The following is a 22,860-nucleotide window of genomic DNA, read 5'->3' as shown; positions in this document are numbered from 1 at the left end:
TCTAGATAAATGAGTGATATATGAGTTATCCCTACATATATTTTATTGTGTTGTGAAATGATGGTGTTTTCAGTCACTAGTACAATTTGAAGAATTATGTAACATTCGAAGTTCATTATATCAGTCGTTACATAATTAAAGGGATTTTGCCCTTTTTTGAGTTTGTGTGACCTTGGAATTTCCATGGGTGTGGGACAGAGCTCCCATGTTGGGGGAGGGGGGTAGCACTGGCACAGTCCCCACATAAGAAATGTTTTTATTTGTTTGTTTTTATTTGTTTTACTTTTGTAATCATAAATGTAACCTATTAAAATAGATTTGTGATTACTTTTTGTGATATTTTTAGTGGCACTTAATGATTATTGCCACAGAGTTTGTTTGATGTTTTGTGTTTTGATTGAATTCACCAGTGAATATTCATTATAAACTCATATATCTGTGTCATTTTGGTGAGAGTTTGTGAAAACAGGGTCTACCATGTGAAGGTACTCAACAAAACTTTCTTGCTGATTTCATCTCTGCATTTCACCCTTATCTCCATTCAGACCTTCTTTTTCTCTTTAATTTCTCCAAGTCTTTTGGATTTCTAATACCAAGATGGAAATGGACCCCATACATAAGTCAAAGTATGATTAAAGTTCAATAAAGTAGTATTGTTTCTATCTTTGATGTTAGCCAGAAGTGCTCTTTGCAGCACCCGCAATCTGCCCAGTAATGACTCCTTCAGCAATCGAATGGGGTTACATATATCAGTAACATATCTAAGTACGATTGTATTTTTTTTTTATTTTTATAAGACCCATTGCTCCTGCTATTATTGGAACTGTCTGGGCACCTTCTTCCACATTGTCCTTATTTCTGCCTACAAATGCTGGTATTGTATTACTTTGTGTGTCTCTGTATGTTAAGACACTGTAGCGATTTCAATGATCAATGCTACTTTTGTCTTTTTTCATTGACTACTATGTCTGATTTTCTTGCATTTATTTTTTTGAACTACTAGTAATAGGTGAACCCATGTGATGTACATCTCATCATTTTCTATAATGCTTTCTGGTTCATGGTTCCAATGTCTTCATCTCCTTAAGTATTATAGTGGTTTCACAATCCTCAGTGCAACAGTCTTGCCACATTATTATGCCTTTCAGTATACAGTCCTTCTGCCATTAGTATGTCACAACCAGCAACAAGGTGTGCGACTGTTTCCAATTCTGTTTTACAAAACCTACATTCGTCTGTTTCGACCACATGTTCAGTAGACTTTGTAAACATGTACGTAGTCCACTATCTAAGCCACCAATATTAACCTTTCATCTTTTGGTTTAAATTCATCTCTCCTTAACTATTCCTGCATTCGATCCTGATCAACATGAGGTTGTTCCAAGAGTTTTCTATACTTGTAACTATATTTATGCATTTTCCACACTTCTTGCCTTCTCATCTGATCCTTCACCTTATATTCTTTCTTTTTTTCTTTTGTTGGCACATTCAGTTACTGCCTGATTTTTATCTACTTCTAGTTTGATTTCCATTCCTGCTTGACGCCAATATGCTTCTGCTAAACTAAGCAGGGAAATCATCTTAGCCTTATTCTCCTCATGTTTCAAAACTTTAACTTTGTTTGGGTCTTGTGAGGTCAACAGATATGTATGCAGTCCTACGATTGCAGATCTACACATGTAATTCATGTTGAGGAGGCCATATTGCCTTCAGACCAGGGAATATATAGTCTTGGCATGCAAAAAATAAATCATTTGATGAGCATGAAGCATCCTTCTTGTTTTCCTGTCAAATCTATCCAACTCCTTTGGATGACAATTAATTACTCCAATACTGTAAGTTAAGATAGGAAGAGCAAATTGGTTTATTGCTTGGAGTTTGTTCCTAGATGTCAATGATGTTTTCAGGATTAATTTAAGTCTTCTAAAATATTCCTAATTTTTTTTCACATTTCTTTGTGTGTTATTGTTGATCCTTCATCAAGTCCCAAATATGTATACACTTCCTCCTGCTCATGTTCCTTTATATCACATTCCTGTCCCAGACTGATATTTCATTGGTGCTGCACCTTTCCTGCTTTAAAGGTTGCTTTTGCACATTTATCAAGAGCAAATGATATTCTTATATCATCTGAAAAAGTTTTGACCACTTGCAGTTGTGCTTTCAGTTCCTCAGCTGATGAACTACACAGTTTTAACTCATCTACAAAAAGAAGTTGAGAAGTATTTACACTTTGTTGTTTTCTGGAAGACAAAGTGTAGACATGACCTAAACTGTTAGGTAGACAGCTTAATGGGTTAAGGGCAAAACAAAAGAGCAAAGGTGATACAAAGTCACCCTAGACTATCCCCTTTTGAATTTTTATCCCTGGTTTAATAATTTGTTCTTTATCATGGCTTAACTGCAAAGTGGTTTGCCACTTTTTCATGGCCGTTGTAATGTAATCGATCAGTGTAGGGTGTATACATGTTTAAGCACTCTTTTATCCATGAATGTGGGATACTCAAATGCTTTTTTGTAATCTATCCATACCATACTTAGATTTTTCTCCTTTTTTAGAGTTCTCCACTATGACTTTATTTAACAACAAATGATCGTTTGTTCTATATGACTTTCTTTTATTACCCTTTTGTTCAATTGCCATGATTGAGTTTTCTTCTAAATAACTATAAACTCTGTCGGCATCAATTCCAGTGTATAGTTTATACATAATCGGAAAACAAGTTATTAGTCTATAATTTGTAGGATAACTTTTAGGTTCCCTCTTAAATAGGAGTATTGTTTTTCCTGTTCTTAACCAGACTGGTGTCTGTTCAGGGTGCACATATAAATAGTTCTTACTCATGACTAAATCTTTGTGTAAAGATATTAATACCATTAGCCAGAGGTTAGGTAGCCAATGTAGGTTGCTTAATGTCAATTACGATCTTTCTGTCATCAGTGTGACCTGCTATAGTTCTAAAAATGTACCTATGTCCACTGTGAGTTTTATAGGTCTTCACAGTGCCAGACAGAATATCCTTGGTGGTTTAGTTTGAACTCTCATTAAATTAACTGTTAGCCAGTAAGTGCCTGTAGTCTTTCAAAGGTTGAGGTCTTAGGTGTTCATTTTTAGGAAAGGGACTCTTTTTTTTTTTCTCCTGAAATATTGGTCCACATCATAATCTCTACTCAAGACTGAATACCAGAAAAGTTTATAAAAGTAAATGGACTAATTTTTCCATTCTGACCATGATCAGGGGCAGATATTCTATCAAAACCTTTGGACCTCAACTATTCCTCATTTAAAATTAATTTATCTACTGTTTGCAGTTTTTGTCAGAATTCAGACTCTTCATCACGAGAGCCATTAAAAGTTTGCAAGGCATTTCTGAAAGGAATGTATCTTCTACTTCAGCCTATCGAAATGTTCCTTTTTCCTTGGGATCTTTCTTTTGTTTTAGAACCTAATTTAGCCTCATTGTGACGTTGCTGTCATATTTAAATGTTGGAAGACTATATTTCTGGTAGATATAATTTAGCCAGTAGAATGACTGACCTGCAAGCTTTTTCTACTCACTCTCTTTGTCTGCTGTCCATCAAAGACAGAGTGTTAATGAGAATAAATCCTTGTTCCATAACTAGAATTGCAAAAGAGATAAATTCTAAATAAGGTTCAAGCTTCCTGTATTCATTATAATCATCATCATAATCAATCATCATCAACCCCCACATTGTCCCATTTCCTGCAGGGTGTTGTGTCAACTGTTGCCACATTTCTTGATTCCATGCTGCTCTCCTGTTTTCTTTGATGGCTATGTCTGATTATCACAGGTGTTATCTCATGCAAAGCATCTGTCTTTTTGCTAGATGCCCTAGTTTCCTGATGCCTTCTTCCTTTCTCTTCAAAAGCTTCTTTTCCGTAGTCTATTCTACTTTCCTGACCATGCCTGAACCACAGTAATCTGTTCTCTTTGACCTGCTCTGCAACTGGAGCTACTCTGGCTTTTGTTTTGATACCATCATTCCTTCATTTTTCCCATAGTGTGCATCCTACCAGCCATCTCAGGCACTTCATCTCCATCACCTCCAGCTTCCTCAATTGCTTTGCCTTCACTGCCCTGGCTTCTGTAGCATACAGTAGTATTGGTCACACCACTGCATTTTATACCTTACCTTTTTGCTTCTTTGGCATTCTTCTGCCACACGTTACCCTTGACACCCTGCGCCAGTTGGCTGTAACCCATCTAATTCTCACTTTTACTTCCTTTTTTAGATTTCCTTTCTTCTCATCCACCCCTCCCAGATATTTGAAGCTGCTAACCTGATCCACAGTTTTCCTTTCTATTTCAGTTTTTATCTTCCTCAGATTTCTCACATTTGTTACCATAAGAACTGTTTTGTTTGTACTCAGTTTCATCACATATGCCTTTAATTTTACATTCCATTCTCCTATCATTCACTGATGTTTTTGTTCACAGTCTGCTTGTAATACCACATCATCTGAGTATATTACAGCAGTTTGGTTGATTTGTTCCCTCTGACCTGTTGGCTAATGTGGTCTATCATCAGTATGAACAGCAGTGGGCTAAGAACCCTGATGCACACCCACTTCCAGTGGGAGTCCTTCTGTGTCTGAACACTATTCATACGTATGTCATCTGATCCTTGTACATAGCCTGCAGGAATTCTACTAATGTTTCTGAGACTTTGAACCCTAACTCACTTTTACTTTTCTGTGTATCAGTTTATAACTCACCCTCTCTAGCACGTTCATGCAGTCTGACAAGAGTTTAATGCATCTATGTCATATCATCGATTGGCCACATTTTTGAATGGCATCTCTTTGACAATGCAAGCCGTCGGCCCTACCCACACCTCCTGCTATTCATATATACCAACTCTGAGATTGCACTACAATAGGAAAAGGGCAAATTTCCTGATCCCTGCCTTAATGTGATTTCTTCCAGAATGGTTCGACAACCTGTATTGTCGACGGGATGCCGTTTGACAATGTAGCCATTTGATGATATGACATAGACCTGTGCTTAATACCACTATACTGTCCAAAGTAGTGAACGTCCCTTTTGTTCTTGTTCACCAGCATTAGAATGCTTACTCTCCAGTTATCTGAGAATAACTCTCGACCTCTTAGTGCTAGAAATCTGAACAAAGCCTGACAAAATGTGGGAACAAAGACCCAAAATTAGGGACAGATTTTAAATACTGCTCTTACGAGCATAGAAAGTTGCTAGAATAACAGGGTTTGTGTTAACATGCATTTTCTGAAGGATTTGAAGTCTGAAACTCAAATGTATGTAATTATTTAGTGACTTCAAACCTCAGATCATCTCAGTGATTTGTCAGAAAATCGCAAATTTATGAAGAACAGACCAAAAATATAAAGGAAAATCTGTACTTTCTTTGAAAATCTGGACAGTTGAGAGGTATGCATCTGAGATAGGCCTTTCTCTCCATACTGTTGAGTACTCTCTGGACCCATTTCTCCCCTCACTCATTCAACACCTTGATCATAACTACTGTGAACTCATCTGAGCCTGTTACTTTCTCTGACTTCATTTCCCTTAGTGTTGTTCTTACTTCTTCTAGGGTGGGCTCTTCTTCCTCTTTCATTTTATTCCGGAACAGTACAGCATTTGTGGCATTTTCTTAATTCAGAAGCTGCTAGAAGTACTCCTTCCATTTGCCTTTGATGTCCTGTGAACTGGTGAATAGGTTGTTATTGGTATTACTTATGAAGGGTGTCTGATGTCTATCTTATTTATCTTTCTGTTTTTTCCTTGCAATGTGATAGTTTCTTTGTGCCATCTCCTGAGTCACTTTCCAGAAGCTTATAGTCTGCCTCTGATGCCTTATACTTTGCTATTGTGACTGTTTTCTTTGCCTCCTTTGTTAGTCATCCAGTATTCCTTCGTAGCCTGATCCATTTTCTGTCTCCCACTTTTCCTGCAGTCCTTTCTTTTGATAACTTCCTGAAATTCTGCATTCCACTACCAGCTTTCCTTATGAACCCAATTTCTATACATGAGTCACATATCAGTTCTATACTTATCACACATGATGTTTTGAGATGCTGCAATTTTTTCAGCTCCACCTATTGACTTTTTTTCTTGAGATGCCTGAGCCCTGAAATTTTCCCTAAACTTCTGTGCCTTCACTCCAGTGAACTTCCATACCTTCATCCTTGTTTCTGTCGACCCTAGAGCTTTTTCTGTCCACATTCTGCAGCTGATTATAGCCACCAGTGGTTTATGCTGTGAACCAAATGTTGCACTGAGAAAGACTTTGCAATCTCTGACTATCCCCCATGTCCTTTCCTTACTAGGAGAAGGTCTACCTGAATTGCATGTTGGCCATTGTTGCTTGTGATCTTGTGACAGACACAAGTCTAGAACAGCCTCTCCTTCTTTATTCCCATTGCCTCACCTATGTGGACCCGGGCAGTCCTCATATCCTGTTCTCTCTGTCCCAATATGAGCATTCAGGTCCCCTGTTGTCAGCCCCGGCTCGTGATGCCCTGCTATATCTAGTATATCTTGCAAGTGCTATCTGAATGCCCTCTTATTCTCTATCCCACCCTTGCATTGGTACACAGGCTGACATTATGAATAGTGTCAATCTGTACAATGGATTGTGACTACCAACACTAATTGTGATTCCAGCAGTCACTGTCTTCTGAAGGTTCCCCTTCACCACAATTCCCACACCATTTCTAGCCTGTCCCCCTCCTGAGTAGTAGACTGTGGATCTGAAGCCAAGTGGCTTTGATGCACTGCCCTTCCATCTTGTCTCCTGGATACACATGATGTCCAGCCTCCTCCTTGCCATCATGCCATTAGCTTTGAAGCTACATCCTGTCAGAGGTTTATCAGGGGTTACTAGGCCCTAGACCCTTTACTAGCCTAGCCATGTTAATCCCAAATATCACCATTTGTAGTTTTTTTGGGTAGTTCGCAGAACGAATTTGTGAACAGAATAGGTCTGTGATCAACACAGGCTACCCCTCTCCATGAGGGACACGGGTGCCACCCCAGGGGGAAAATTTGATGTCTCTCATCCAATTATCTAGGTTGCATTTGAATAGGATCAGTGAGGGGCTCTGTTTTACATGAATAGACAGTCTATTCCAGAGAAGCAGCAGTCTCTGGGAGACATAGCTGTCTCTCCACCATGATCTTTTAATTTCACAAGCTAGGTTGATATCCCTAATTCGAGTGGCTCTTGAGCCATTTGACTTGTGGATGTGCAGCATTTCTATTAGGGCAGGGTTGGAGATTGCACTAAAGGCCAGGCAGAAGTCACCTCTCAGCAGCCTATAAAATACAGAGGAAAGTGACAGGGCTTTCAGCCTGTCCACATAGGTCATGGTTTGGACTCCCTGTATTTTCTTAGTAAGAAAACACTGAGGTCTCTCCAGCTGCTGCAGGTGTCTGATGAAGTATAGCCAAAAGGGTGCATTATACACTTTTAGTGGTCTAATTAGAGTTGAGTACAGTGGGATTATAACATCCCTTGACCTGGATGCTATGCCGTTGCTTATGAGTTGTGCTAGGTAGAAGGCTTTCCTTACCACTGTAAAAAATTGGTGGTCAAAGTTCAGATTGCCATCAACCTGTGTTCCCAAGACTCGCACCACTGGGTTGGACCTCAGGGGGTGCTGTCAATATTGCAATTTGTAGGAATTCCATTTTTCCTAAGGGAATAATAATGCATTTTTTTGCATTTAATTTTTTACCATGGCTTTGGCATGAATCATTTGTTTGCGTTAGCCCTTCCTGTAATATCTTGACATTGTTGGGGGACCCAATAATTGCTCCCAGTTTACAATCATCACTGAACTTGATGAGCCAAAGGCCATCTACTTTGGCCTGGACTGCTGAGAAACAGATACCAAACAGTAAGGGGCCTAGCACAGACCCCCTGTGGTATTCCACTGGTGATGGGTTTACTGGTGGAGAAGGAGTCACCAATTTTGAGAGAGTGTGTTCTGTTGGTGAGCCAGTTGGCTACCCATTTAGTAACGTAAGGGTTAATCCCTATCTGAGAAAGTTTCTCAATAATGCCAGAGTGGGGAAATTATGTCAGAAGCCTTGGCAAGGTCAAGATAGGCTGTGTGCACTGTCTTACCTTCATCCATGGCTCAAGGTTATGCTGCTAAATCCTAGGAGTCTTAGCATAAAACTGCACTCACTGGAAGCAGTCTTCACCTTGGAAGATGCTGACATCTGTACAGTCATGGAGACCTGGTTCAAGGCAGTGGAGAACACCCCAGACATACCAGGTTACATCTCCTACCACACGTTCAGACCATGAATGAAAACTAAAGGAGGTGTTGTATAATATTCATTAAAGATAAATACACCTCCAGATTGGTTAAACAATATGATTCCCTGGAGACACTTCAGGTGCAACTAACTGTTGGTAGGACACCGATTTAAGTAATTGCCAGTTCTGGACCCACTTCATGAATCAAGGCACCCACTCTGCTTACTTGGATTTTCTGGAATCTGTCAAAAAACATCCAAACACCATGGTTCTGGGTGATTTTAATTACCCATCCATTGATTGGGTAAATTATCCATGCTCAAACTCACTTGCCGAAAGGTTCCTCAAGTTCATTAACTCCAATGCCCTGGACCAGCTAGTGGACACCCCAACTAGGGGCACCAACATCTTAGATCTGGTGTTTACCAATATGGGGGACCACTGTAGCACCCCCACCGTAAGGTCTTCCTTTGTCAGATCTGACCACATATCAGTCTCATTCAAAGTAACTGCCACACCGGACTCCACCTAGCAGCAACTAAACTAAAAACTTCTCCAAAGCAGATTATATACTTCTAAGGGATGGTATAAATAGCTTCACTGCACCTCCACCCTCAGATGTAACTGGCAACTATGTCAAGTCCTACACCAATGCTTTTTACAAACACCTGTATAACTGCATTGATGCAGCCGTACCTGATAGTGCCAAAACAAGCTCTTCAAAGTACAGCAAACCTGCCTTGTAGACAACTGTCATTAAAAGGCTTTATTTACAATAACAGGAATAAATTGTTGTCCAAATGTAAGAGGATGTGTGCCCTAAACTGGAAACACTCCCTCCTCAGCTTAAACAAGCAAATAAGACTTCTTGTGAAGTCCTCCAAAGCAAGCTATGAATCCAGATTAGCATCCTCAACTGAGGACAACAATACAGCGATCTTTAGTTATATCCATAGCCTAAAAAGTAAGAGCCAGATATGAGCCAAACTGGTAGTTAATGATACCACATACACTGAGCCTGAGGATATAGCAAATCTGTTAGCCAACAGGTACTATAAAAACTTCACTCCCCTGTCCCTACCCCACATACCTCATAACATTCCTTTCACCAGTCCCCCACCTTGTATGTCTAGAGAGAAGGTCGTAAATGCCCTCCCTAAGGCCAAAAACACAGCATCTATCGGACCTGATAACATACAAGGCTGCATCCTACATGGGCTCTAACAAGAATTAGCAACAAAACTGGGTACTCTTTTCAATCATAGTCTAAGCACCAGCTTCATCTCGGCTGAATGGAAAATGGCCACCGTTATCCCCTTGCACAAGGATGGAGCTTCCACTGACTCCGAGAACTATAGACCTGACCTATTAGCCTGACTAGCCTTATCTGCAAGGCCATGGAGTGACTCATAATGAACCTTATCAACAAAAATATAGGTAATCTCCAAACACTTGGCCCTACTCAGTTTGGATTTGTCAAAGGGAGATCATGCCTGTTAAACCTGGTGGACTTCTTTGGGACAGTCACCAGAGCCCTAGACGAGGGGAAAACTGTGCATGCAGCCTACCTGGACTTGGTGAAAGTTTTTGATACTATTCCCCACTCAGGCATTATTGACAAACTCACCCAGCTAGATATCAACCCTTATATCTTTAGGTGGGTTGCTAACTGGCTTACTGATAGAACCCATGCAGTCAAAATAGGGGAATCCACCTCCAACAGTAGACCCGTAACCAGTGGTGTTCCACAGAGATCAGTCCTGGAACCTCTACTGTTTGAAATCTATTTCTCAGAAGTACAAGCAAAAACTAAAGGTCTGTGGCTGACAAAGTTTGCTGATGACTGCAAACTGGGAGTGGTCATAGAATCCCCAAGTGATATCAACATCCTACAAGAGGGTCTTACCCAAACAAATAATTGGTGCCAAAGTCACGGCCTTAAACTCAATGCAAAAAAATTATTATCCCTTTCAGTAAAAGCAATGTTCCTTTTATGTACCACATCAGTAGAAACACCCTAATCACACACTCAGTGGTGAGAGACCTGGGTACACAGGTTGACAGCAACCTTACCTTTGATCACTGTGTCTCCACAGGGGTAAGAAGGGCATTATATATTGGTCATCTCATAAGTAAGGGCATTGCCTCCAGAAAAAAAAAGAAGTTATAATCTCACTGTACTCTTCCCTCATCAGGCCAATAATTGAGTACAATGTCCCTTTTGGTATGTACCTTTCCAGGCACCTGCAGTAATTGGGGAGACTACAGACATTCCTCACATGGAGAATTCAAAATTCAAGGTATTCAGCATCTGTCCTATGTGGATCAGCTGAAATCACTGTTATTTTACGCTATTTCATACAGACTACTCAGAGGAGATCTCTGCCTTGTGTATAAGACAATCTCTGACTCGGCTTTATTGGAAATGCTGTATATCCATAAGCCAATGGCTGATGGCATACTCGGTCTAAAGACCTTAACCTGGTATGTGACATTAATAGAATTTACTGGAGGGATGGGATTGTCTCCCAGAGGTTACTGCACTTGTGCAGAGCACCTCTTTGGCCCTCTTCAAGCACAATCTAGACAACTGGATGGGTAACTGTAAATTCACCCCTGAGGTTCCTGTGATCCTCTGTTGACATACTCAAAGATGTCTACCAGGTTTAATAAGCATGATCTACCCTTAACAAAGCCAAACTGGGTTGGTCCATAATCTGGAGGTGCCCTATGTCCTTGTTGATAAGGTACTTGATAATTCTTTCCATGGCCTTGCAGAAAAAGGCTGGTTAGACTTATGGGTCTGTAATTCCCAGTGTCAGTTGATGCCCCCCCCCCCCCACACACACTTTGTGCAGGGGGATTACTGCTGCTGTTCTCAGTTCTGCAGGAACTTAGCCACTTCTCAAGCTATGACTAAAGAGAACACCAAGTGGGTTTGCTAGGTCTTGTTTTAGATTGTTTAGTAAACAACTTGGGATATTATCTGGTGAGTACAGAGATAACCTGTTCTCTAGAGACACTAGGCAGAGGGCTAGTGTCAGGTATGCTTTGGGATATGGTAGGTGGGGATGGGGGGTGCAGTTTGTGCTGAATCTGTCAGCTAACAGGTTCGCAATGTCTTCCTAAGTAGTATGAGTGATCCCATCTACAACCAGTTTGGCACATAGCTGGGCATTCCCTTTTAGATGTCGGCTATAGTTAAAGAATGCCTTATGATTATCCTTGGCTAGGGATGTGATTTTACTTTTGTAATTTGCTTTAGAAGACTTTACAAGATTTGTGCTGTTCCTGTTTAGGCATAGGCGGTAACTCTTGCTCTACAGAGTGATATCCCTCTTGCTTTAGGACAACACTTTCTTCCTCTTGCTATATAATCTATTTATACTTGAAGTCCACCATGGTGGCTTGTTTTTAGGGGAAGACCTGGTTTTGATCCGGTCAGGTACAGCAGAGTTTATGTAGTTGCTTAAATGTTTGTACAGGTCATTTGCATACATTTCTGCATAGTGATCATTGGTGTCTGTGATTGTGGGTGGTATGAAGGTTTTTGTACCATTGCTTAGTACGTAGTTTTTTATAATTTTTGTTCCTGTGAGGGTGTCAGTTCCAGTAGTTACTTCAAATGTGACTGATTTGTGGTCTGACCTAATCAGGGAGGGCATCACACATGGGGAAGTACAGTGATACCCCCCATGTTGGTGAGTACTATGTCCAGAACATTAGAGCCCTAGTGGGGGTGTAGACTATCTCTTCCAGAGCATTTATGTTAACAAAGTCCGGAAACCTCTGGGAGAGCATGTTTTTGCTTGTGTATGTCCCTCAGTCTATGGAAGGATAGTTGAAATCTCCCGTGACTAAGGTGTTGGGCTGTATGGTGAGGGAGTTCAGTAAATCAAGCTAGGCGGTGTGCATATCCTGGTTCATGGTGGAGGATCTATAGCTGGCAAAGATGTGGTGTGGTACTTTCCCCAATAGTCAATTGGACATGGAGGAGTTCGAGAGTGTCATGCTGTTTGACCAATCTCGAAGTGTATTTGGTTTTAATGAAAATGGATAGACCTCTTCCTTTGGTTCCTTCACACTCATTTTGAGATCTGAACATGTGAAAGGCATTGTAGCCTTGCATGGCCAGAGCTCTCTCAGGGACCTTGAACCATGTCTTGGTAACTGCACAGACGTCAGTATCTTCCAAGGTGAGGAGTGCTTCAAGGGAATGGAGTTTCATGTTTAAACTCCTAGCATTTAAGCAGCACGAACCTGAATTTGTCACTATTAGATTTTATTATGTTGCAAAATTTGTTGTTTTAACATTATAGAAAAAAGACAGTATGGGGAAGGCTAGGGTCTTTGCTAGTTTACAAAAACCTAGTGAGGACAGGTGCAGACCATCTCTAGCAAAGCAGCAAGGTCTATCTACCATATCCTCCCAGGCTGACAAATACTGGATCCCCTTGGTCTGACACCAGAAGCTGAGCCAATTGCTGAAGTCAATCATTTTTTGTTTACATTGTGGCATCATCTTGAGTGAGGGTAGGATACTGCTTAGGGCCAGGGACATACCTCTCTGGGACACATAATCAGAGAGTTCCATCATATCTCTCTACATATAGTCCAGAGAGGTACATCTCAAGTCATTCACTCCAACATGGACTATGACAGAGTCATAACAGTACTTGTTGAGTAACCTGAGTGCATGCGTGATTTGTTGGATCCTGGAACCTGACAGGCAGCTGACCATGACACTGGTGAGGGAGACAGCTGGCTCTCTCACTATGGAGTTTCCTATGACCAAGACATTTGATGTGTATTAAATGAATAAAATACAGAGGAGCAAAGCAATGAAGGAGTGTATGTACAAAAATCCCATCCAAGGAATACAGTCTCTGTAAAAGTACGATGTAGTCCAAGACACTCAAGTAAAAATTGAGTAGGTTTATTATAATTATTGAACAGGTTAGCGCTTTCGCTGGTTAGCTTCTTCAGACCTCTTACAACAAAATACTCATAAAGATGGATTTATATAGCAAAAAAGGCGCGAAAATTTAAAAAATTATTAAAAAATCTATTATACTTTCTTTCAATTAATAATTCAATAAATCACAAATCCACACATTAAAACTTTGTTAGTATCAGTAGATCATTGCCTGAAAGACATATATGCTTCAGTATAATACATATAAATATAAAAAATATATATATATAACATATAAAAAGGTGTGTATGTATGCATTCACTATAAATATATAAAAATGCTGCAATATAAACAATATAAATAAATATTACAATTCATTAAAATTCAAACCTAACTAAATAAATCTGAATATTGATACAAAATGAAATGCATATATGTATATATATAAAAAATGTATTTGAAGAAGTAACTATTAACCATAAACAGTCATTTACTATGTCTCAGACTTCTCTGTTTCAATAGTGGTCTCAGAGGAACTATGCCATTTAGTCCTGGTGGCATGTCAGACCTTAATTTAATAATCCACTGTGTTTCCCTGGATTGTGTATAATTATCCACATCTCCCCTTCTAATGGAAGTATATATCTGTTCTAAAATCCTAAAGTTAAAAGAATGATCACTGCCTGAGTCATGTACATGTTTAGCTAGTGCATTGTGCAAATTCCCTTTCCTAATGTGGTAGACATGTTCACGAATCCTGTCTCTCAAGCAGCGATTCGTTTTTCCTATGTAAAATGCTTGACATGAAACGCAGGCTGCCAAATACACCACATTCCTGGTCATACAATTCCCTTGGGCCCTGATCTTGAAATCACCTAATCCTAGGGGATGTATGAATGTGTTGTTCGTGGATATGAAGGAACAAAAATTGCACTTGTTGCAAGGTCTAGTATGACATTGTTCTATGCAGTGATCATTCCCCTGTAACTTGGGGTAACACAGGAGACTCTTTAAATTCTTTTTATTTTTATAAATGAATTTGGGCCTGTCACCTGTGATCTCCTTAATTTTTGGATCCACTGAAAGGACATGCCAATGTCTATTAAAAATGTCTTTAATAGGGCCTATGTCCTTCGTGTAATAAACTGGAAACAGTACTTGTTGTGTGGCCTTAAATCGATCTTCAGTCATTCTTTCATCACCTGTATTGTTCATATACGGAGCTATTTCATTGATGGAAAAATAGGGTTTAGCTCTAGTGTCCCTTAAACTGGATATATCATCTGTTATGGTCTCCAAATCCGTATTATTATAACATCTCTTTTTCAACATCTCCTTGAATTCGGCTAAACCTGTCTCATAAGTTGCATCCATGGGAGTATATCTAGAAATATGTATGGCTTGTCCTCTTACTATATTCCTATAGACATATCCCGGATGCATACTGTGCCTATGCAACAATGTATTCTTGTGACATGGTTTATGGTATAATCCTGTATTTATCATACCATTGTCCATTTTCTCAACATAAATGTCTAAATAGGGAATGTGGCAACTTGACCATTCCATCGTAAACTTCAGGAACCCTGTTGATGTATTTATTTCTTCTAGGAATGACTCCAAATATACAAGTGTACCTGTCCAAACCAGGAACAGGTCATCTACGAAACGCCTGTAAAAGGAGACATGTTCCTTGTAAAATTGACTCTCAAATAGGTATCTGCACTCCCATTCCGCCATGACAAGATTGGCGTAGCTATTCGCACACGAAGTGCCCATAGCCACGCCATCTCGCTGGAGGAAGATCTCATCCTGAAAACAGAATATGTTGGAGTGCAGGACTATATCTAGGAGGCCAAGCAACAACTCGATGTTGGTAGGAGTGATGTTCCCAACTCTCTTCAAGTAGCTACCTAACATCTCAATGCCCACATCGTTAGGTATAACCGTGAACAAGGATTGGACGTCCATGGTCACAAATATAACATCATTCAAGGTGATAGAGGTGTTGGTAAACTGACATAAATCGAGTAAGAATTGTTTGGTATCTCTTAAAATATAACTGTTGGAATTCACTACAGGTCTTAAAAGACTTTCTGTGTAGATGGATAAAGGTTCAGTGGACCACCCCCTTCCAGCTACTGTCGGTCTCATAGGAGGTGTGACAGGGTCTTTATGCACCTTCGGAAGACCCTGTATGACCGGTAACAGTGGATGTTGCACATATAGAAAATCAAAGAGAGTTTGATTAATAATATTATTGTCATGAAGAGTTTTTAAAGTGGTTTGTATTTCCAAAATTAATGTATCTACCATAACAGTGGTGAGTGACTCATAAAATCTCTGATCTCCTAGCATGGTAATCATATCTTGTTGGTACCTGTCAGAGTCAAATATCACCACCCCCCGCCCTTGTCTGCTGGGCATATGACAATGTCCTTCCTGTTGCATAAACTATTTAACGCCATTCTTTGCTTGTAAGATAAATTATATCTAGTTTTGTTACTAAGGACATAACGGCCCTTGTAGTTGTATAAATCATCTTCTACAAGTTTACTATAGGCCGCAACTAAAGGATGTACCACAGGTATAAATGTGCTGGGTTTCCTAAAAGATGGGCCAGCAATAGTATCTTGTCCATGGTAAGCAATTTTCAAAGATAGATTCCTAATGAATAATTTAAAATCTCTAAGTGTTTCCTCATACTTACTATAAGTAGTAGGTATGAAAGTTAGTCCCTTAGATAACACTTCTAACTCGTCCTGATTTAAAATATATTTTGACAGGTTGAGTACTAATTCGTTTTCCTGGCTTCCCACATCTTCTTTATATTCCTGTTGGATTGTCTGTCTAGGGAGATCTTTCTTTTTTGGCGCCCCCTGCTGATGGAGCGCGTTCTCCCCTCTCTCACCAAAGTCTTGATGGGAAAAGGGTTCCTACTATCAAAAATAGGAATAGAATTCACTGAAGAATTCAAAGCAATGTTACTATTGTTGTTATCTACATTAGTTTTCTTAATAACTTTTCTCCTAACTACTGCTTCAACATGTGCTGTTTCTTGTATAGTATCTGCCCCTGCAGTTACTAATACAGTTTCCTCAGCCACTGTAGTGGCTCTATCATTATTAATTCTATGAGCATTAACATGTAAAGCAGCAGCATTAACACCAGTTTCCACTATAACATTGTCGGGTTCTATATTTGAAACAGTTTCATTAACATTAATAACATCAGTAATATCATTCGTTGTATTAACATTCAAGTTGACAGTAGGCTCAGTACTTGCATTAGAGGTGGCCGTGCCTCTAGGCCAAGTAAATATATGGCCCAATTTAAAGTCATTACTGTCCCTATACAACTTTGCCCTCTTCTGATTCAGAAGGCGACGTTCGAACTGTAATACATTGTCCAAAAGTAAAGTACATGCACGATCTACAGCGGAGGCAGGGAATGAAGCATAGATGTCCGAACGTTGCTTCAATATCTCCTGCCTCAACGCTTCCTCTATAGGACCAAAATATTGATTTAACAACCTCATATAATTGAGGCTTACCTCGATGTTTAATTTCTGCCAGTCATATAACAATTCCGGATGCAAAGTGCCAGTGGTAGGCATCTTCAGTACTCGTAGCCCCCTCGGAATGAGTTTCCGCTGTATGCAGACCTCAAAATGCTGTCTCTGGGTCTGCATACGTTTTAATTTAATTAAATCTTGTTCCATTCTTTCCATTGCCAGGCGCAGTTCTTCACTGTTGTAAGTAAATCCATCATTCACAACGTACGAGTCATCCTGTGCCCCAAACGAAGTTAACGGATTAGAGTCTGTTCTTAGACAGTCCGCCAAACGATCCGTTACAGGACGTGACATCCCCAAGACCTCTTGACTGCTAGGAATTAGGAATCTATCTTTGAAAATTGCTTACCATGGACAAGATACTATTGCTGGCCCATCTTTTAGGAAACCCAGCACATTTATACCAGTGGTACATCCTTTAGTTGCGGCCTATAGTAAACTTGTAGAAGATGATTTATACAACTACAAGGGCCGTTATGTCCTTAGTAACAAAACTAGATATAATTTATCTTACAAGCAAAGAATGGCATTAAATAGTTTATGCAACAGGAAGGACATTGTCATACGCCCAGCAGACAAGGGCGGGGGGGTGGTGATATTTGACTCTGACAGGTACCAACAAGATATGATTACCATGCTAGGAGATCAGAGATTTTATGAGTCACTCACCACTGTTATGGTAGATACATTAATTTTGGAAATACAAACCACTTTAAAAACTCTTCATGACAATAATATTATTAATCAAACTCTCTTTGATTTTCTATATGTGCAACATCCACTGTTACCGGTCATACAGGGTCTTCCGAAGGTGCATAAAGACCCTGTCACACCTCCTATGAGACCGATAGTAGCTGGAAAGGGGTGGTCCACTGAACCTTTATCCATCTACATAGAAAGTCTTTTAAGACCTGTAGTGAATTCCAACAGTTATATTTTAAGAGATACCAAACAATTCTTACTCGATTTATGTCAGTTTACCAACACCTCTATCACCTTGAATGATGTTATATTTGTGACCATGGACGTCCAATCCTTGTTCACGGTTATACCTAACGATGTGGGCATTGAGATGTTAGGTAGCTACTTGAAGAGAGTTGGGAACATCACTCCTACCAACATCGAGTTGTTGCTTGGCCTCCTAGATATAGTCCTGCACTCCAACATATTCTGTTTTCAGGATGAGATCTTCCTCCAGCGAGATGGCGTGGCTATGGGCACTTCGTGTGCGAATAGCTACGCCAATCTTGTCATGGCGGAATGGGAGTGCAGATACCTATTTGAGAGTCAATTTTACAAGGAACATGTCTCCTTTTACAGGCGTTTCGTAGATGACCTGTTCCTGGTTTGGACAGGTACACCTGTATATTTGGAGTCATTCCTAGAAGAAATAAATACATCAACAGGGTTCCTGAAGTTTACGATGGAATGGTCAAGTTGCCACATTCCCTATTTAGACATTTATGTTGAGAAAATGGACAATGGTATGATAAATACAGGATTATACCGTAAACCATGTCACAAGAATACATTGTTGCATAGGCACAGTATGCATCCGGGATATGTCTATAGGAATATAGTAAGAGGACAAGCCATACGTATTTCTAGATATACTCCCATGGATGCAACTTATGAGACAGGTTTAGCCGAATTCAAGGAGATGTTGAAAAAGAGATGTTATAATAATACGGATTTGGAGACCATAACAGATGATATATCCAGTTTAAGGGACACTAGAGCTAAACCCTATTTTTCCATCAATGAAATAGCTCCGTATATGAACAATACAGGCGATGAAAGAATGACTGAAGATCGATTTAAGGCCACACAACAAGTACTGTTTCCAGTTTATTATACGAAGGACATAGGCCCTATTAAAGACATTTTTAATAGACATTGGCATGTCCTTTCAGTGGATCCAAAAATTAAGGAGATCACAGGTGACAGGCCCAAATTCATTTATAAAAATAAAAAGAATTTAAAGAGTCTCCTGTGTTACCCCAAGTTACAGGGGAATGATCACTGCATAGAACAATGTCATACTAGACCTTGCAACAAGTGCAATTTTTGTTCCTTCATATCCACGAACAACACATTCATACATCCCCTAGGATTAGGTGATTTCAAGATCAGGGCCCAAGGGAATTGTATGACCAGGAATGTGGTGTATTTGGCAGCCTGCGTTTCATGTCAAGCATTTTACATAGGAAAAACGAATCGCTGCTTGAGAGACAGGATTCGTGAACATGTCTACCACATTAGGAAAGGGAATTTGCACAATGCACTAGCTAAACATGTACATGACTCAGGCAGTGATCATTCTTTTAACTTTAGGATTTTAGAACAGATATATACTTCCATTAGAAGGGGAGATGTGGATAATTATACACAATCCAGGGAAACACAGTGGATTATTAAATTAAGGTCTGACATGCCACCAGGACTAAATGGCATAGTTCCTCTGAGACCACTATTGAAACAGAGAAGTCTGAGACATAGTAAATGACTGTTTATGGTTAATAGTTACTTCTTCAAATACATTTTTTATATATATACATATATGCATTTCATTTTGTATCAATATTCAGATTTATTTAGTTAGGTTTGAATTTTAATGAATTGTAATATTTATTTATATTGTTTATATTGCAGCATTTTTATATATTTATAGTGAATGCATACATACACACCTTTTTATATGTTATATATATATATTTTTTATATTTATATGTATTATACTGAAGCATATATGTCTTTCAGGCAATGATCTACTGATACTAACAAAGTTTTAATGTGTGGATTTGTGATTTATTGAATTATTAATTGAAAGAAAGTATAATAGATTTTTTAATAATTTTTTAAATTTTCGCACCTTTTTTGCTATATAAATCCATCTTTATGAGCATTTTGTTGTAAGAGGTCTGAAGAAGCTAACCAGCGAAAGCGCTAACCTGTTCAATAATTATAATAAACCTACTCAATTTTTACTTGAGTGTCTTGGACTACATCGTACTTTTACAGAGACTGTATTCCTTGGATGGGATTTTTGTACATACACTCCTTCATTGCTTTGCTCCTCTGTATTTTATTCATTTATTACGTTTTGGCTGTATACTACGGAGCATTAACTCCAAGCGGAAGGTGTCCTTATTTTCATTTGATGTGTATTGCCTTAGGGGCTTATTTATTTAGACACGGATGTGTGTTGATCTGTGTAGTGGTTTCTTTATGCTTAGTGGTGAGTGTGGGTGGTGTGCATTTGGAAGGTCTCTGTTCTTTTGGTATTCTTTTAGTGAGTACCTCCACATATGTGGGTTTATGTGTCATGACCTTATTTTGTGTGAGAGTTGAGGTTTGTGTGAGAGTTGAAGCATGTGTGCTGACACCCTGTTTGATATCTAGTTTATTTTACATGAGAGAACTGACTCCCGTTCCACATCTCTCACATAGGGTTTAGCTTTGCTTTAGGAGTAAATGGTTGTCAGTATACATAAAACAATTGCTACTTTGCCTCAAGATGTCCATATCAATCAAGTTGGTGGGAGAAATTATGTGAAATTGCCTGTCCATTGTATAAGGATTTCCCTTAATGTGGTATTTGGGAAGGAAGTGGGTTAGCTGGACTTAGACACAAACAGCAAAAATGAAGCAGCAATACAATTAAATACAGTTAACAAAGTGCAGTATTGGCTTAAAATATACTTATATTTCAGTTTTCTTCAGTGGATGTCTTGGATTTCAGTGCAGATGCACTCCAGACCTCTGCCTAAAGTTGCCAAACATTGACACCTCTGGTAAATTGAGCACAAACCTGCGCAAATGCAAGGCTTATATACAGGCAAATTTAAACAGTTTTGACACGACTACCAGTGAGAAAGCCCCAGACTGAGCCTTTCTCCAGCAATCCCCAAATCACATGGGTCCTGAGCTACATACTTCTGCCACAAGGGTGCAGGGAGGCCCACTTAATTTAAGATGTCTGGTCTAAGAACACAGTGATACCAAACAATCCATTTTTAGCAAGTCTAGATCAGTCCTATGCTATGTAAGGCAAGGAAACACGATTTCTAAATGGGAAGGAGTAAGGGAGAGTAACTTAAAGGTCAAATTGAGAGTGTTTATTAGTATACTATTAGATGACCTGCAGTGGTACCACCCTCTGCACAAACTGGAAGCTCTTCAAGCATCTGTGAACAGTGGGAGACTATGAAGAGTACTTCCTATAGAAGACTTTAAATTGGAGAGATTTGCTTATATGTAAGCACAGGGAACTGCATTTGCATGATGCACTAACGCAAGGCTTTTATACAAGCAAAATGAAATACTTTTATAAAGTTAACACTCAGGCCAATCAGACAACACAAGCTATCGACCAGTAGTTGCCACCTTGGATGGGTCGAATTTAGCTCTCTGCTCCCACCAGAGTGCAAAAGAATCCTTCAAATGTAAAACAAACTGGCTTTGAGTTGAAGTGCAGTAACAAATGTTTTACAACAGAAGTAAGAATTCCTGCAATATCAGCAATTCTTGGAAATAAGTTCACTAACCCTGACAAATATTCACAACACACAAAAACTTTGCAAAACTTAGAAATATTTTGGCAGACTCAAAACAGTTTTCACAGTATCGGAGGAAGTTAGGAAATTTCAATATATTGTTAACACAACCTAACAGCAGTACAGTAACAAACAGATGGAGTTTCTTGAACAAGTGCAGGCTGAAAAACAGTGATAAATTTGACAAAATACATAATGCAGCACAGAAGTGTTAAATATCACTGAAACAGAGCATATGCAAAAAAATATACTTGTATCACTTTTGTAGACCAGATGATTTTAGAAGCAATCCAAGTCTTGCAGTCATAGGTCAGATACAAGGAAGCTCTGAATAAATGACCTACCATTTTGAATGCAGCAATCTTTAGTTTATGTATGGCAACTTGATTGGTTTTGCACCTACCTTTCGATCAATAGAGTTAACTCAGATAACTCAGGCTTGGCAAATGGACACCATCCAGCAAGTAGCTTGTGTTACCTATGGCTGCTGGGCTTTATGGTGGGTACTCACTGGCCAAGAGAGTCACACAGACCCCTTCCACCGTTAGCATGGATCCTTAGCATAGGTTACAGTAGGCTGATTCCTCAACCTACTTATCACCAGCAAATGCCCATGCCTACTTTTAGCAATATTAAATGACCCAGAGCCAATTTTTACACCACTTAGTGGTTAACCCTGTCACAGCATGCAGTCTGTGTCATATTCTCAGACAATACCTAAAGTTGTTAGTTTAAACAACTCTTCTCCTGATAGTCCCCACCGAGTGTATGCTGTACTTAACTCCATTCAATTTTTGAGTGGCATTTTGAGGTGAAAAGCAGTAAGTATGTTTTTGGGAGGTGGGAGGAATCCCCCACAGAGACACAGGCAGAACATGCAAACTTAGCACAGGCTTTGGCACTTTGGCAAGAGGTAAGAGTTGAACCTTGTAGCCCGGACATGGGAGCCAAATATATTAATCATTAAGGCAACTAAGGTTCTTGTATTCTACTCTAATTATTGTAACAGAAGAGAAGAACTGTTCCAGTATGTAGATTTTCACACAGAACTCATATTTTATGTGGAAAGAACCAGGAAAGATTCTCAGCTGTTTGTATCATATTAAAACAAGGATTTTGGATTCAGAGTTAACAGTTTCCAAATTGTATTTCATTTTGTTATAATAAACATTAACACATTTTTATCTGTGGAATCCAGATCCCATTCTGTCAGAGCCATGGCTATTTTTCATACTTTCTTTAAAAATGCATCTTTGGATAATGGTTGTGCAGTGGTGACGTAGGCATCATTAAGCACTTTTGTAATACTCTAGAAGTTGAATCTGATTGATCTTCAGATGTGGCTCTTCCCTTTGGTACAGCTGTTAATTGGGGCATTCGTTCATGAAGATCTGCCCAAGAGGTTTCGATTAGGACTCAGTCTTGTATGCAATAATGATATAATAACAGTTACAGACATCAGTGTTGTTTATTAAGCATAAAGTTAGATCTGGGTTAACAGTCCTGTAGGTAATGATGTTGTAACACCAGTCACAGGTATAAATGTTGTG

General features: G+C 39.3%; 1 protein-coding gene across 1 annotated transcript in view; it reads left to right on the top strand.

The window, feature by feature from the left end:
• PIEZO2 (piezo type mechanosensitive ion channel component 2) overlaps positions 1-22,860 on the top strand; it is a gene marked incomplete in the record, with an annotated part of 2,710,318 nt that overhangs the window by 1,503,752 nt on the left and 1,183,706 nt on the right.

The sequence above is a fragment of the Protopterus annectens genome, chromosome 3.part1 (genome assembly GCF_019279795.1).
Source record: "Protopterus annectens isolate FY-2018-M chromosome 3.part1, PAN1.0, whole genome shotgun sequence".
NCBI lineage: Eukaryota > Metazoa > Chordata > Ceratodontiformes > Protopteridae > Protopterus > Protopterus annectens.
This window is presented reverse-complemented; position numbering and strand designations above follow the sequence as displayed.